The 14,219-nt window shown below is 45.9% G+C and overlaps 1 protein-coding gene across 3 annotated transcripts in view; it reads left to right on the top strand.

The window, feature by feature from the left end:
• Positions 1-2,780: 2,780 nt before the first annotated feature.
• Positions 2,781-14,219, top strand: part of PACSIN3 (protein kinase C and casein kinase substrate in neurons 3) — a 24,916-nt gene continuing 13,477 nt past the window's right edge. Inside the window, exon 1 of one of the 3 annotated variants that reach the window (XM_057364796.1) lies at positions 2,781-2,947. The gene's annotated coding sequence lies outside the window, so the exon portion shown is untranslated. Of the gene's footprint in view, positions 2,948-3,157; positions 3,238-14,219 lie in introns of those variants that run through there. The other 2 variants (XM_057364812.1, XM_057364807.1) reach the window with 2 other exon arrangements.

Raw genomic sequence — 14,219 nt, forward strand, 5'->3', positions numbered from 1 at the left:
GCTGCCATCCTATATCAGAATGCCATACGCAAAAATTATAATGACTCACACAATCTKGTTTTGGACATTATACATCAACCCAAGTCTAAAAGTCTCATCATCAGGTACTTTTGTAATACACAGCATTGGTCTTAGAACTGTACCCATCAGCAAAAAACAGCAAGAGGAGTAACTGAACATAGCACTTCCCTTCTTGCCTCTAAAGCCTCAAAGACAGCTTGAGGCATGGGCCAACTCTCTAGGAAGCCTGTTCCAGTGTTTGACCACCCTCTCTGTAAAGAAATGCTTCCTAATGTCCAATCTAAGCCTGCCCTGGTGCAGCTTCAAACCACTCCCATGCATCCTATCACTGGATCCCTGGGAGAAGAGATCAGCACCTCCCTTTCCACTTCCCCTTCTCAGGAAGCTGTAGGGAACCATGAGTTCATCCCTCAGCCTGCTTTTCTTCTACCTAGACAAGCCAAAATCTGGAAACAGTCGAGGACTTCAACATCATTCTTAAACTTGGGAGTCCCAGAACTGAGCACAGTACTCAAGATGAGGCCAGATGCTAAATACAGTGCTTGTGTCAATGCCTAACACCAAGTTTGCTTGTTTGCTTTCTCTTTACAGAATCACCAARTATTTTTGTAATTATTATTCACTAAGTACCAGAACAGCAGACAGTACACAATTCATGCACAGAAAAAATGCCAATGGCCTGTCATCCCACAGCTCAGCATCTAGATGGTACTCTGAGGAAGYCAGAGAGAGACTTAATTTGAGAAAATATTCTTTCATGTATTTACAGTATTACACTCTTCGAACTGCAGAATGCAACAAAGTCATAGGAGTATAATTCTGCATGGGCAGGATATTAGGTTTATTTTTATCATGCCTTTTGCCTGATGTCCAATTATGTTGAGGCCCTGCCTCAGTTATGGGGCATGGTTTTCTCCCACAAAATAAAGCTATCTTAGCTCCATGGTGTTGGTAATACCATTAGGTGCTCTGCCTCCTTGTTTCCAGGATCTTTGTCCAAAGCATGAATATTTTTGGCTACTTTAGTCTCACCACTGATGTATATACCATTGTATAGCAACTAGAGCTTGCCATGTGTATGAAAACAAGCCTGTATTCCATGAAAAAAGTAAAAACAAAATATAAAACCCCAAAGACATGAAGAAGTAAATATTATGCTATCTCATCTCCTTCTGTCCTATATTCATTACTAAGCCGCACTTACCAGTAAAATGAACAAAAWGATCACCATCATTATGACCTCATTTACCTGAGCACCCTATCTTTCCCAAGCCATTCCGGCCTTGGAAGAAAGGATTGCAAGAGCCATGCTGTTTAGTAACCTCACCTTGCAATCAGGATTGGCAGTGGCCAGGTCCCAAATGGACAGCATATCTTAGACACTTTTAGATGCACATGGGATATCAATATAGAAATCAGCATAACACAGGGCAAACACTGGATATAGACTATTAAAGGATGACAGGTGTTTTCCTTTTCTGACCTTCATTAATGTACATTAATTTAATAATGGAATTAAAAACTCAGAACTTAACTGAATTAGGGAGTATCTATGCCAAAGAGTTGGGTTCAGTTTTGTTTTAGTAGAAGACGGAGTGATTGTTGTACTCTCAACTGTGATTAACTTTGAAGACAAGCATCTTTCCTCACTTTTTTAAAGGATGTTCATGGTGACACCATAGCTTGATGGCCTATCATGGGTGCCCATCTTCCAGGGACCCTATGCTGGTAAAAGTGAACAGGAATGATCTCAAAAGAAATTAAGTGGAATGATTTCTAATGTCCACTTCCTAACATAGCATTTCACTATATGTGAAGAGCATCAGCAWAGTTATTTTTCTGGCTCTTATGAAATCTAGGGCACTTGTAAAGAAAGACAAAACACCCAAGTGCTGCTCCAGAGAAGTGGAAGATTTATGGCATGCTCTTTCCTCTCTCCCTTCTGCAAGGCTCTCAGTCTTTCCTTTTTCCACCAGTTAAATAAACATCACTGCAAACCCACAGCTGGTCCTTGGAATTGTGTCCCAAGTCACTTGGAAGCAGTCAACAGGACGCAAGCCAGCAAGGTCCCTAGTGCTCCTTGTACAAGCCCTGCTCCAGGGGAAATTGCACTCGGGGCTGGGCAGTTACAAAAGGAAACGCTGGCAGGCAAACTCCCTGGCATTTGGAAAACAACTGGTGTCATCTGAGAGGCTCCGAGGACTTGAAGATGAGGTCTGGATTATTCAGATACAGGTTTTCAGAGGAACGAAAGCATGACTGAAAACAGTAAGCAGGATCGGGCTGAAAGAAAAAGACGGCTGGCGAGGCGAACTGAGATAATGCCGCTCTCTAAGCCCAAGGAGAGTGACCCATGCCACGCTCACAAGCGAGACCACAGCATTCCACTTGTGGGGGACCCGGCCTTGGGAAACTTTCCGCTCCAACACACTGGGGCGGCTCCGGGCTCTGCAGGTCAGCWGGCCGGTACAGCACACAGATGAACGAACTCATCGGCAGGAGCCCAACTCCTCACGGCCGGGCCGAGCGGGCAGCTCCCCACAGAGCTGCCTCCCTCCCGCCCCTGGCACCTGCCACGACGAGGATCCCGACCAGGCAGACGTCTCTCTGTCCCCCTCCTCCCCAAAGTGGAGGTACGAGCCGGGGGGGGATGACAGGAGCAGGCATTCCCACTTGCCTGGGCAGAGCTCGCTCCCGTTAATTGGATCAAGGGCCGGGTGGCGGGGGCGGGGAGACGGGAGCTGCGCCGGAGCTGCCCCGCCGCCGCCATCGGAGCGCCCCAAGCCCGGGCCCGCCCCGCGGGAGCTGCTGGAGGCGGGGCGGGACCCCCTTGTCCCACGGCTGAAATAGGGGGAGGGCTCAGCCCGCGCCTCGCCCAGGTGGCTGCTGCCCGCCGAGCCTCCTGCGGAGCCGCGCCGCCTGCGAGGTAAGCGGCGGGGTCAGTGCTGCGGGCTCCGCTCCCGGGCCTTGTGTCTTTCGGACCTGTGCACCGGGGGGTGCCGGGGGTCTTGGCGGCAGAGCCTGTCCTGGTCCCGGCGCCGCCTTCCCGCGGCGGGCAGCGTGGCTCGGGACGCGTTGGCAACTGCGAGGGAAAAGTTTCCTCATGGAAAGGGGGCGGGTGGGAGAGGCGGTGCCCGGCTGGGCGCTGGCTGCGGGCAGGAGGGGACCGGCAGGCGGCTCGGCGCGGTTTGTCTGGAAGCGCGGCGGAGCCCCCCGGTAGGTGCGGGGAGCGGCAGCACGCGGGGCTTGGAAGGGCGGCGGGGCTGTGGACCCCGGCGGGTTGTTCGCGAAGGGCTGGGGAAGCTCTCGGCAGAGCTTCGCTCCGTTTGCATCCCGAAGCTTCGCCGGGTGCCCCGCGGCCGGCCTCCCGGGGCCAGCCCGCTGCCCCGGCGCTGGGGGCTGCCGAGGCTCCCCCTCCTTCCCTCCGGAGCCCGCGCCTCCGCTCCGCCGCGGGGACAGGGGCCTCTTTGTGCCGGATCCGCGCAGAGCCGCTTCCCACTCTGAAACCGGAGCCGCGGGCGCTGGCGACGCTGTGGAGAGTGGGGAATAAAGCGCCTTCCCAGGACCCCCTGGGGAAAGGGGCCGCGCCGGGGCCCGTGCTCGTAGGGCTGCAGTCCCTTCTCTCGGGGGGTTTCGTGTTGCCGTTCTGTGAGCCGGAGTTCGGCAGACAGGACAGTTCTGTCCTTGTTCGTCCTCTTTCTCTCTTCTGGCTGCCGACAGCAGGGAGGGGAGTGGAGGGCTGGGGTGCTGCCGTGTCACCGGGCCCCTGGCAGGCTGCTGGGGTTACCGTGTCCTCTCCAGCCTAGGGCAGGAGAAAGCTGATAAACAAGGAGCGTATTAGTGGGCCTGAATATCCAGTGCTTGAGAAGGCAGTCTGATTTGTCACTGGGCACGGGAGGAGGGTTCCATGATCTCTGCAAAGCTATCGATAAATGAAGCTAGCGTGGCCCAAACGCGTCAACCTGTTCCACCACTTTCTGTGCCAACTATGTGTTCTTTGCTTGCTTCAGTTCTTCTGGCATGCAGAAGGCTCAGGGCTTGGTGGTGAGGGCGAGGTTAGCTGACCACCATCAGACACTTGTTCCTGGCCCTAGGAAGGAGTCTCGCCTTTTTGTGTGCTCTTTGACCTTCCTTATGGAACTGGTGCTCCGTACTTCCTGAAAATAAAGATGAACTTCTCTCCCCCTTCAAATCAACTGCCGATCTGATTCRCACAAAGGAATTTCTGATATGATGGTAATTGATTGCAGTACAGAGCCCAAGCAGTGCCTCCCACTCCACCCTGGAACTGAAGTGTCACTGAGAAGTTGCTAAGCCTTACAGTGGGTTACTCAGGTAATTCTCAGGGCGGAATGAGAGCAGAATGCACTACTGCAGTGTGTGGGCTAAAATGACAGGGCCCAGATACTTCTTGCTCCAGGTGTGAGCTGGTCTCTGGGTGGAGACCAAAGTGGAGTTCGAAGTGAAGCTTCTCCCCATGGGTTGCATAACTGGGCACATTCTTTCAGGCAAGGATTCACCTTTCCCTGAAATCTGCAATAGKCTTTGTATGAGGAGTCTGCATTGATAGTGATTAGTGTAATTAATGGTATTTCTCTAGAAGTTCCCTAAAATATTTACTAGATTGCCCTTTGAGTTGCAGCTTGGAACAGAATGAATGTGTGAGTCTGATCAGCTGCCTGCTGCCTTCCCTATTTTGTGCCTGGTCTATTGTATTGCTTTATTGGCTTTTTTATTGTTTTTCTTCTGACATGTGTGTTTGAGGTTCTCTAGCTTGCCTGCACTTGTACAARTGAAGTCTGTCTTCTTTTCAGACTGTAAAAAGCAGTAACTTCAATGTGTCAGCTATGTACMGGCCTGAGAACAACTGCCCACCTGGAACTCCATTATCAAATGACAGCAAGTGAATAGAATTGTCTAAGTGGACTGTGCCAAAATGCTGCAGGTCATTGGCAGACTATGTGTGTAACCAAGTCAAAAAAGCCTGAAAATTTTATAGACCCAAATTAATTTCTTCACAGGATAATGACTGGTGCTTTTAGTCATTTTAGGTTTTTGTGGATAACACAAGACCTAGCCTGAATCTTCTGGGCTTTCCCTGCATGATTATGAACTTCCAACAAAAAGAGAATAAATATATACAAGAGAATAAATATACACATGCATATCTCTCTCTCTCTCTATATATATATATATATATATAAGATCAATAATACCATAATGTGACTTACGAGATGCAAAGCTGTAGGAATGCTGTAGTCACCACAACAGGGGTGATATGAGGAGCTATCAGAACTCATGATATCAGCAAGCATGGCAAATACTATATATTCTTTTTTTCTGACCATCTCAAGGGCTGGAGACTATTCAGTTGTTGTTTGAGCTGTTTGGTCTGTGTCATGGCTGGCATCCAGGAATTGAACTGGGGACCTCAAAAGCTAAAAGTATCTGCTTGTAGCCTGAGTGGAAAAAGCTATGCTCTTGATCAGAGAGCATTAATAAACTGCCTCTATTTTTGCCATCAGCTGAGCAGTGATCTGTGAATTTGGGCTGCTCTTGAGAGTTTATGGGGAAATGCCTGAACAATAGGAGAGCTGCTTAAGGAGCTCTTATCTTTTTAAAACAGACTTTGTGATCAGGCAAGCTGTGTTATCACTAGTTGCTCAGTGTGATGGGTGTAGAGGGTACTCTGTGAGAGGCAACTGTGTCAGTCAGATTAAAAAAAAAGCCTTAATACTTTAGTCTAAGACCTTAGTAGATGGGTCAAAAAACAGTGACTACAGTATCTGGAAATTTTCACGAAGAGTTTAGCATTTTGCTCTCTGAAGAATTACAAAAGAACTTTTCCATCCTCGGAGCAGTTAAGAAGCAGTTCAAGCAGTGGCTTTTTGCCACTACCTTGCAACATGGTGACCACTGTAATTTAACATCAAAATGCACTCTGATTGTTTGGGCACAAGTTTTTCCAGCAACACAAAGAAAAATGTCAGTGTGAAGAACCTGGTGCATCCACTGCTGTAATCATGCAGCTTTGTTTCAGTGTCTGGTACATTAGTTTCAAGTTCCTTCAAGCTGAAATGTGGGCTGAAGCTGGGCTCTGCTGTAAGGCAGTAAATGTGACTMGCATCCTAATTACATTTGAGCCTTCACTGGTTTCTGCTTGCTGTGAGTGGGATGATGGGAACAAGCCTTTCAGCCTTGCGATAGTTGGAATTTGTGTGTTAAATCTAGTGATTGTCACTGGGCAGCGTAGTTTGTTGAAAAGGCACATGAGAGATCTCCATGGTACCAGGGGCCTGGATCCAGAGACATTAGGTTTATGTGGGATTTTAGGCTCTTTTAATAGGTGACTGGTAGGACTCTATTGCAGCACATCAGTAAGTTTTTCCAGGCTAGAGGAGTTAGAATTGCTGCAGGCAGCCCATAAGTAACAGTGTTAGCAAGTCTTCAGCCTTCTCAAGTCTTCAGCCTTCAGCCTGTCTCTACTGTAAGTTTGCCCAAGCTATGTCTCTTCTGTTTGCAGGAAGATATGGTACTTGCCTCCTGGGGTCTTAGGGACATAGTGTTTTCAGTCACCTACAGCCCATTTTCTGTTGGTAGTAACTTCCTGCCATCCCTCAGTAAATGCCCCTGCTGCTGAGCCGAACCTCTCMCACTCCTGAGGGTGCTGAGCTGCACCAGCTGCAGTACTGCTGTGCAGAGCTCTGAACTGGCCTTGCTGCCTTTTCTGACAAGGACAAGAAGCTTTTATGGAGGACTGGGAGAAGAGGCAGCATATTTCAATTCTTTATTAATTACAGGTATTTACTTTTGCTTCTTGATGTTTTCAGTCAGCTCTTCYTTGTATGGGGACTGGTGAGCTGTGGAAACTCATGTGAAAGCCTGCTGTTGACTCCAGCAGGCTTGTACCCCAATGCATGCAAACAGCTAGCATTTTGAGCTGCTTCAGGAAGCATTGCAGGGAAATAAAGCCAACTGGATTGCTCTGTTGTGCATGTAGTTTTCTTAAAAAGCCTTCCAGTGTTTTTTCCTCACATGTCAGGTTGAATCCTGAGGACCAGAAACTGAGATCGTTCCTTTGGGCAGTGGACTGAGAAAGCAAATGACATTCCAGTGATGCTGAACAGTTAAAATCTATCCTCTCATGTGTGTGCTTTGGGCTGACTGCCCCATTTGCCTGTGTTCTCCTAAAGTCTTCTGAATAWTATTTGGGATATAAAGTGTTAATAGTACTGTTTTTCAGCTTGAGATCCAAAAATTTAAGAGGCACTACTGATACCAAGGAGCAGATTCTGTGCAGATACTATGAAAGTTGATAAAAGTTGCTCCGTGACATGCAGGGCAATGAACYTCAAGAAGAATGTGTAAAGTATTCATGGCCTTTCAGTAGAAGAATTTCCGCCTTTCAGTWCTTAAAAGGAGCTTATAAAAAAGAGGGAGAGCAACTTTTTACATGGRCAGATGGTGAGTGGACAAGGAGGAATAGTTTTAAACTAGAGGACCGATTTACTCTGAGGATTGCTRGAACAGGCTGCCCASAGAAGTTGTAGATGCCCTATCCGTGGTAGTGCTCRAGGTCAGGTTGGGTGGGGTTTTGAATAACTTGGTCTAGGGGGTAGCATCCCTGCCCATGGAAATGAGCTTGGAACTAGATGATCTTTGTGGTTCCTTCCAACCCAAACCATTCTATGATTCAATTAAGTATGAATCTCCACAGTGCAGGACAGTTCCTAATGGCTTTCCTACTTCAGCCTTGTGTGTATCTCTGGGAAATCTGTCACAAGGGTGTATGAATATTTTTGAGAGTGGAGTACCTACAAAGTGGCTGATCTGCCAAACTCTTCTTGAACCCAGAGATGCTACGAAGGGWATATAAGTTTTTCTCCAGTCCACAGAGCAAATGATGCTTTCTTTTACATCTCTGGTCTCATAAAAGATTCTGCAAAATGACTAYGTAAAAGCTACTCTATAGTCCTTCCAGTTCATATGGTGCTGAAATCTGCCTTACAGTTGCAGTTGTTTTAATGCTGTTTAGATTTTCCTGCAGAGTAAACCTAGCTCTGGTAACAAAAGGTGAAAAAAGAGCCTTGTGTCAAAGTAGAGGAACTGGTCACACCTGTGATGCTTTAATCTCATCCTTCTTTACCCAAAGAGATGCCCTAGCACTCATCTTAATCAGCTCTCAATTCAAGGGGTTGGTTGTACTTCTTTCTGCAGCCTGCTTGGGRCTCAAAACTTCAGGGAACTGGATGAGCTTCAGAAATGCCTTAAGGATGGTCTTTCCATGTTTTTGTCACCATTGTATGAGTATTTGGAAGGAAAGTATTTACATAATAAGCAGTTTTAGTAAATCAGCTTTTACCAAATAAAACGAGGAATCTGTTTGATATAACCATAGATAAAGAAATGCAGTACTTTAAATTAATTTGCCATATGATTGTCACAYACTTGGTCTGAAGGACAAATTTCTTTCTAACTCTTACACCCCATTCCTCATCCTCAAAAAACAGCCAGTAGAAAAGGCAGCTATTGGTAAAGGAAAGCCAGAAGCTGGAGAATTGCAGATGGGTTAAAAACTCACTGTGGCTTCCAAGTGGGAGAACAGAGCAGAGAAGGCTGGAGACTTCTGACTGCTATGCAGTCTAGTGAAGAAAGAAAGCGCCAGAAGCTCAGTGTTGGAATGGAGCTAACTGGTGTTTGGCTCACACAGAGCCAAACAGAGGTTGTTTGATTGCTTTGATTGCAGTCTGCTTCCATAAGACTTCCTAATGCATTCATTTAAATTTGATCCCTGTGCTGGGCATTGCAAGGTGAGTCAATCACAGGAGAAKATTCCAGTGGCAGGAACTTAATGGAGTTTTCCCCCTACCGGCTCCCTAGCTGCAACCACAGGAAACACCCCTGATCAGCACTTCCCATTATTTCTGCCTTCTTTACTCAGGGTTAGATGACTCTGGGGCACTTTGTTCTGTTGTGATCAGTGCTGTTCGCATCCAAACAAACCAAACTTTTTACTCCAAGCGCAGTGGGAGAGCCTAGACCGGCCCAGCCTGCTACTACAGTGAGTTACCTCTACTAAGTTCCARGCAACTGTATTACGGGATAAACTGTTGATCTTACCAGTCAATAAGTGCAGAAAAAAACATAACCAGGTAAGATGTGGATTAARTCCTAGAAAATGTTGGCATTCGGTGTGGATTGAGACTGCTGAGGAGGGATATACTAGCTTTGAGTAGAGATTTAAACACCTGTTTATCAGTGATTTAGTATGAAAGAACTTCCAGTTGTTTGGGGTTCCTCTCTGAGGAAAAGGGAAGTGTACATATTTGCTGGCAAGCTTGGTGCTTGCTTGCAGAGACTGATGCAGGAGAATGGGAAGTACCCTGGGAAATATCCAKCATAGAATCAAACAAGTGAAGAGGCCAGGGAGTGGGACAGTAGAGATTACAGGTTCTCAACATCTGCCTGGGTTAAAACCTTGCCCTGGGAGAGTGGTAAGACAGGGCGTGTGAGAGCTGGAAAGTGGGCATGCTGTGAGTAAGGAGYGGAACGGAGTGATGTTGTTCACAGGGCTAAGAAACCAGGCTCAAGTAGTGCTGTTCCTGGTAACTTGAATGTGCTAAGAACAGCTGCAGCTGCTAAACACATAGACACAACATACATGTTTAAATTATTCCAGCAACCATTTTGAGTAAAAATGAACATAGCCTATTGCCCTGTTTGAGTATGGTACCCAGTGGTTCAGCACTGGCTCCTTCCCTCCTTCAACTCTATATTTGCGATTATAATTTTTTTTTAATACAAAAAACTTTACATGTACCTTAATAGCCCACTACATCCCTTCATTAACATMGTCTCATACTGTTATGTTAACCAGAACAGATCTGTGTTCCTGTAATATTAAAGATCCTCTACATCATATTGGAAAAGAAAGATTTTTTCTTAATAAACCAACTTCTGCCTGATAAAGCTATATCAAGCCAGGAATCTTAACCCCTAGGTCAGCAGCGATGTATTAGTAGAAGCCTATCCTGTAGCCTTGGCTGTTGACAGGCAATACCTAATAAACATAGAAAGGATCGAGACCTAAATGTACACTTTGAAAACAGCTTGGGGTCACACATGGGGAATATCTGTCATTGGTACATTAGTTTGGTTGGAATGTGAAGAGTARGCTAAAGAAGCTGTGGTCTGAAATAAGAGAGCATAATGAACAAGCACGTAGGCTCAGGGGGTCAGCSCTTCAACTGGAACGGGATCTTGACTGTGTTCTAGTACTTTGGTATAATCATGGAGAATTTTGCATGATCTCTAGAGAATCATRGGCTGGGTGACAAGCTTGCACATAGCTGAGGTGACCTCTATGTGTAGTTAGTGTTCTGCCTGATGTCTCTCTGACTTCTCCCTGGCTGGAGAGATGAGCTGAAATCTTACTTGAAACTGTATTACACAGCCCTGGCAGACTCCTGTCCTTAGGGAGAGGCTGGGAAACATTGGCTTAGTCCCTTTCTCGGTCAGGTGACTCTGCTGAGGCTATGACACTGCAATAAAATAAATACCTCTAAGGGAAGTTTTGGAGGACCTTCATGATACTTGGCATCCTTTTTAGCGGTAGACAAAGACTACTACCCTCTTTAGAAAGGTGAGTACACCTGTAAATACCAGACCTCCTATGTAACAGCAGAGGAGAGCATATTACTGGACATGATCCCAGTTCATACTGGTTCAGAGCTACTGGATGTGCAATTCCAGAGATGGTGAGCCTGGAAAGGACACCCTGTCCCATGGCCCACTTCGTTCTCTCTGTTGGGGACCTTCCTAGCTCTGCTGTATCAGCAGCAATCCAGCTCCTTACACAGCTGGAGTCATGTGGAACCTCCTGGCTTCARCTCTCTAGTTTCATTCTGACAAGTTAACAGAAAAAAAAGAGATTTCATGCTTGTCATTCTGTAAGGGAGGGGGGGCTGCCATATTTTTGTGTATTTGGATTGTTCAGATTGAAATGTTTATCTGCACCATATACCAGAGTGCCAGTGTTTCTGGAGTGAAAAGAATAGCTTGACAACTGTGTGCTATTCAGAAGAATGACCCRGGAATCAAACAAATTGCCTGCGGAAAGTATCGCCTTCCTAACCTGTGGTGGTTTGTGTCTTGAGGTGGAAATTAGTTAGTAGCAGCTTATTAGTGATTAAAACTTTTGCTTAGCTTGGCTTTAGCACCTACATAGAAATTGATTTACAGTAAAAATGGGTCTCCACCAAAGCCTCCGTTACTAGATAAAGATAACTCAGTTCGTTCCTATGCATGTCTTTATCCAGCATTTGCTGCTGTACTTGGGAAAGGGAATTTGGGCAGAAGGCCTTGTCTGGTRCAGTGTACAAGTTTTGTTTCTGTGGATGAATTCTTGCAGGGCTGCATGCACCAGCCCTTTGAGCATTTGAYGGTCAGAGGCTTGATCTTGGCAAACTTAGGAAAACAGTTCCTCACAAAGAGTCTCAGGAGGCAGTCAAGCAATGCATAGAAGTGGTGCCTTAGGCCTTTGGAGGCTGGAAGTACTGGAATGTGGTGTAGATGGAGAGGATTTCTGTGGTTTACCTGCCTGAGGGAAAGCTTTCAATGGAGAAGAGCTATTATTACTTTTGGGTCTAGAAGATTTCTTTGTGGCTCAGGACCCTGTTGTACAGAAGCTGTGAAAGCATGAAACAACAAGGCACACCCTAAGATGTGCAATGACTTTCACGTGCTTTTGAAAGGGAAGGTTTTAGGCTGACACCTTGGTCTGAAGACAAGGATCTTTCTKTGTCCCTGACTGRATCARGAGTGACAGTAACAACATGGCTTAAATGTAGAAACAGCTCTATTGCARTGAGCCTTCTGGCATTWTCCTGAGTGGAACTCGGTACCAGTGAGACAGTCAGGAGCTACTCCACCTTTCTGCAGCTAAAGAACAAGAGCCATTTTTTGATAACCTAATAGGGAGTTGATAGCAGGTGTGGCCTAATAATTAYGTTGGCTCCTAAGTGAGAGCAGGTATGTGAGGGAAGGAGGGAAGTATCTTTCCTAACATTGCAAGCAGAAATGGTTACAGCTGTCGTTTGCATGGTTCAGTTTGCCTGATGTTGCTGGTTGTAGTGCTGTCTGTGATGCCTTTATCCATAATTCTCTGGAGGTGTGAAATGAATAGCAATGTAGTCACTCTTTCCCTCTTTCTTCARAGAGCTTCTCTTGCAGGAGCTGCAGTGAGGTGTTAAGTAGCTCTTGCATGTGAGAGGTGATATAGAAGGGTGGGAAGGTAGGGATAAACATTCCTTTGCCCTGCAAATATGATATGCTAGATAGCCTCCTCTTAGCAGAGGTGGCAGTGGCATCAGGAGGAGTCTTGTATGTAGTACTGGCCCACATAAAACTCCAGTCAACCCAATATAACTCCAGTTGTGTTGCTTGTACTATGTAGGCTCTGCCAGCCCTCTTGAATCATTTGGTGACTCTTGCTAAATTAGGCTGTCCACAAAGTATCCCTGTCRTCTTTGCTGTAAAATAACCTTCAGACTTTGGCACATATATTTAGTTTTCCTGGTTTTCCCTGGTCTCAGACCCTTGATGGCTCACAATACATGGTATTTCAAGAATAGATGGGCATGAAAGGGAGGACTGGCAATCTGTTTGAACTTCTAGGGCTCATTCAGGGTGACAGCAGCAGCTGTTCTTTTCTGCCCCTCTGTGCAGTACTAAGTACCTTCCTTATGTCTGCATGCAGATCCAATTTGATCTGCTGACTGACATAGGCTCATGAAGTATGTAAGGTCCAGAAAAAGGCTGGCAGAAAASGGTCTTCCTTGTTCTTTGACCTTTTTGCTTCTACCAAGCTGGATTTTTCTGGACTTCTATAAAGTCTAYGCAACTGCTGTGGAGATACATACTCAACTGACTGCTACTCAGGTCCTGGGGATTAGCCTGTAGAAATATTGTACTGCTAYGTTGTATGTTCCCCCTTAGCTGCTATGCTGTTGACTACTGTATAGCCTCAAGCTGTGGGATACTTTGCCACATGATGCTACAGATGCTGAAAACATGCATTCRAAAACAGGTTGAAGAAATTAATGGAAGAGAAATCTGCTGAGTGCTCATTCATAGGTGCCACATGCAGCTCAGGGAAGTTCCTGTCAGCAAGTGGTTAGAGGCTTGGAGAGCATGCAGGGAGTCATCATGTATGCTTGCCCTGTGGTCAAAGCAAGGGAAGGTATCTGGTTTTGGCTGCTATCTGGAGAGACTGTAAGGCCATGATAAACCTTAGTCTGATCCAGCACAGCTACTATTATATTTCAAAGCCTGTTAGGGATAGTAAATCTGGTTATTTGAGTCCRTAACTCGTGAGAAAGCAAGCAGATGTGACTCAAATTCTAACATGGAAACTGCAGAAAAGAATGGATTCAGGTTTTGGGATGTTTGGTCTGACTGTCCCTGAAATGAACAAGTATATACTGCCACATAATAGCTTTCCACATTTACCCCCCAAATTCTAGWACCATGTAGTCAGCATGAATTGGAAACCAGAGATGTAAGGTATGTTTGTGATTCATTGCTTCCTGATAAAGTGAGGATGGGGGAGTGGTGTGGAAAAAATGATACAGCGTTCATGTGTCATGTATAATTGATCCATGTCTTCATCAGGAGAAAGAAAGAATGGGTTTTAAATATACTTTTGCATAACTTAATGAATTTTTTTTAATCATAGCAATTTCAGAAATGTGTAGTCTGGTATTATTGGGGACTCCTGGAAAGCCTTAGAAGGTTTGTGATGAGCTTTAGCCTTTTATCCAGTAACCTGGGCCACTCAAAATCACAACTCTTCCCCCTCAACCTCTTGCTGTCCCCTTTCTCACYACAAGTCTTTAGTTTGCAATAACCCAGGCTGCTTTTCTTTCCTTCTTTCTCTTTCCCTACCTTCTTTCATTTCTTCTCAAAAATGGTCTTATCATCTGGCTAAAAATCCCACTTYCAGGTTTTGCAGTTTCTATTCTCAGCTGTCCTAACCTTCCAGCCTCAGCTGACTGCATATTGGTAAATGAGAAGAAGGAATTTTTTGGTTTGTCTGTTGTTGAGGTTTTTTGCTGGGGTTTTGCTGTTTTGCTTTGGGTTTTTTTGTTGTTTTGGTTTTGTTTTTTGTTGTTTTGTGGGGCTTGGTTTGTTTTGTGGGG

Source organism: Malurus melanocephalus, unplaced genomic scaffold (genome assembly GCF_030028575.1).
Source record: "Malurus melanocephalus ecotype Western Australia unplaced genomic scaffold, MMel_1.1 scaffold_2, whole genome shotgun sequence".
NCBI lineage: Eukaryota > Metazoa > Chordata > Aves > Passeriformes > Maluridae > Malurus > Malurus melanocephalus.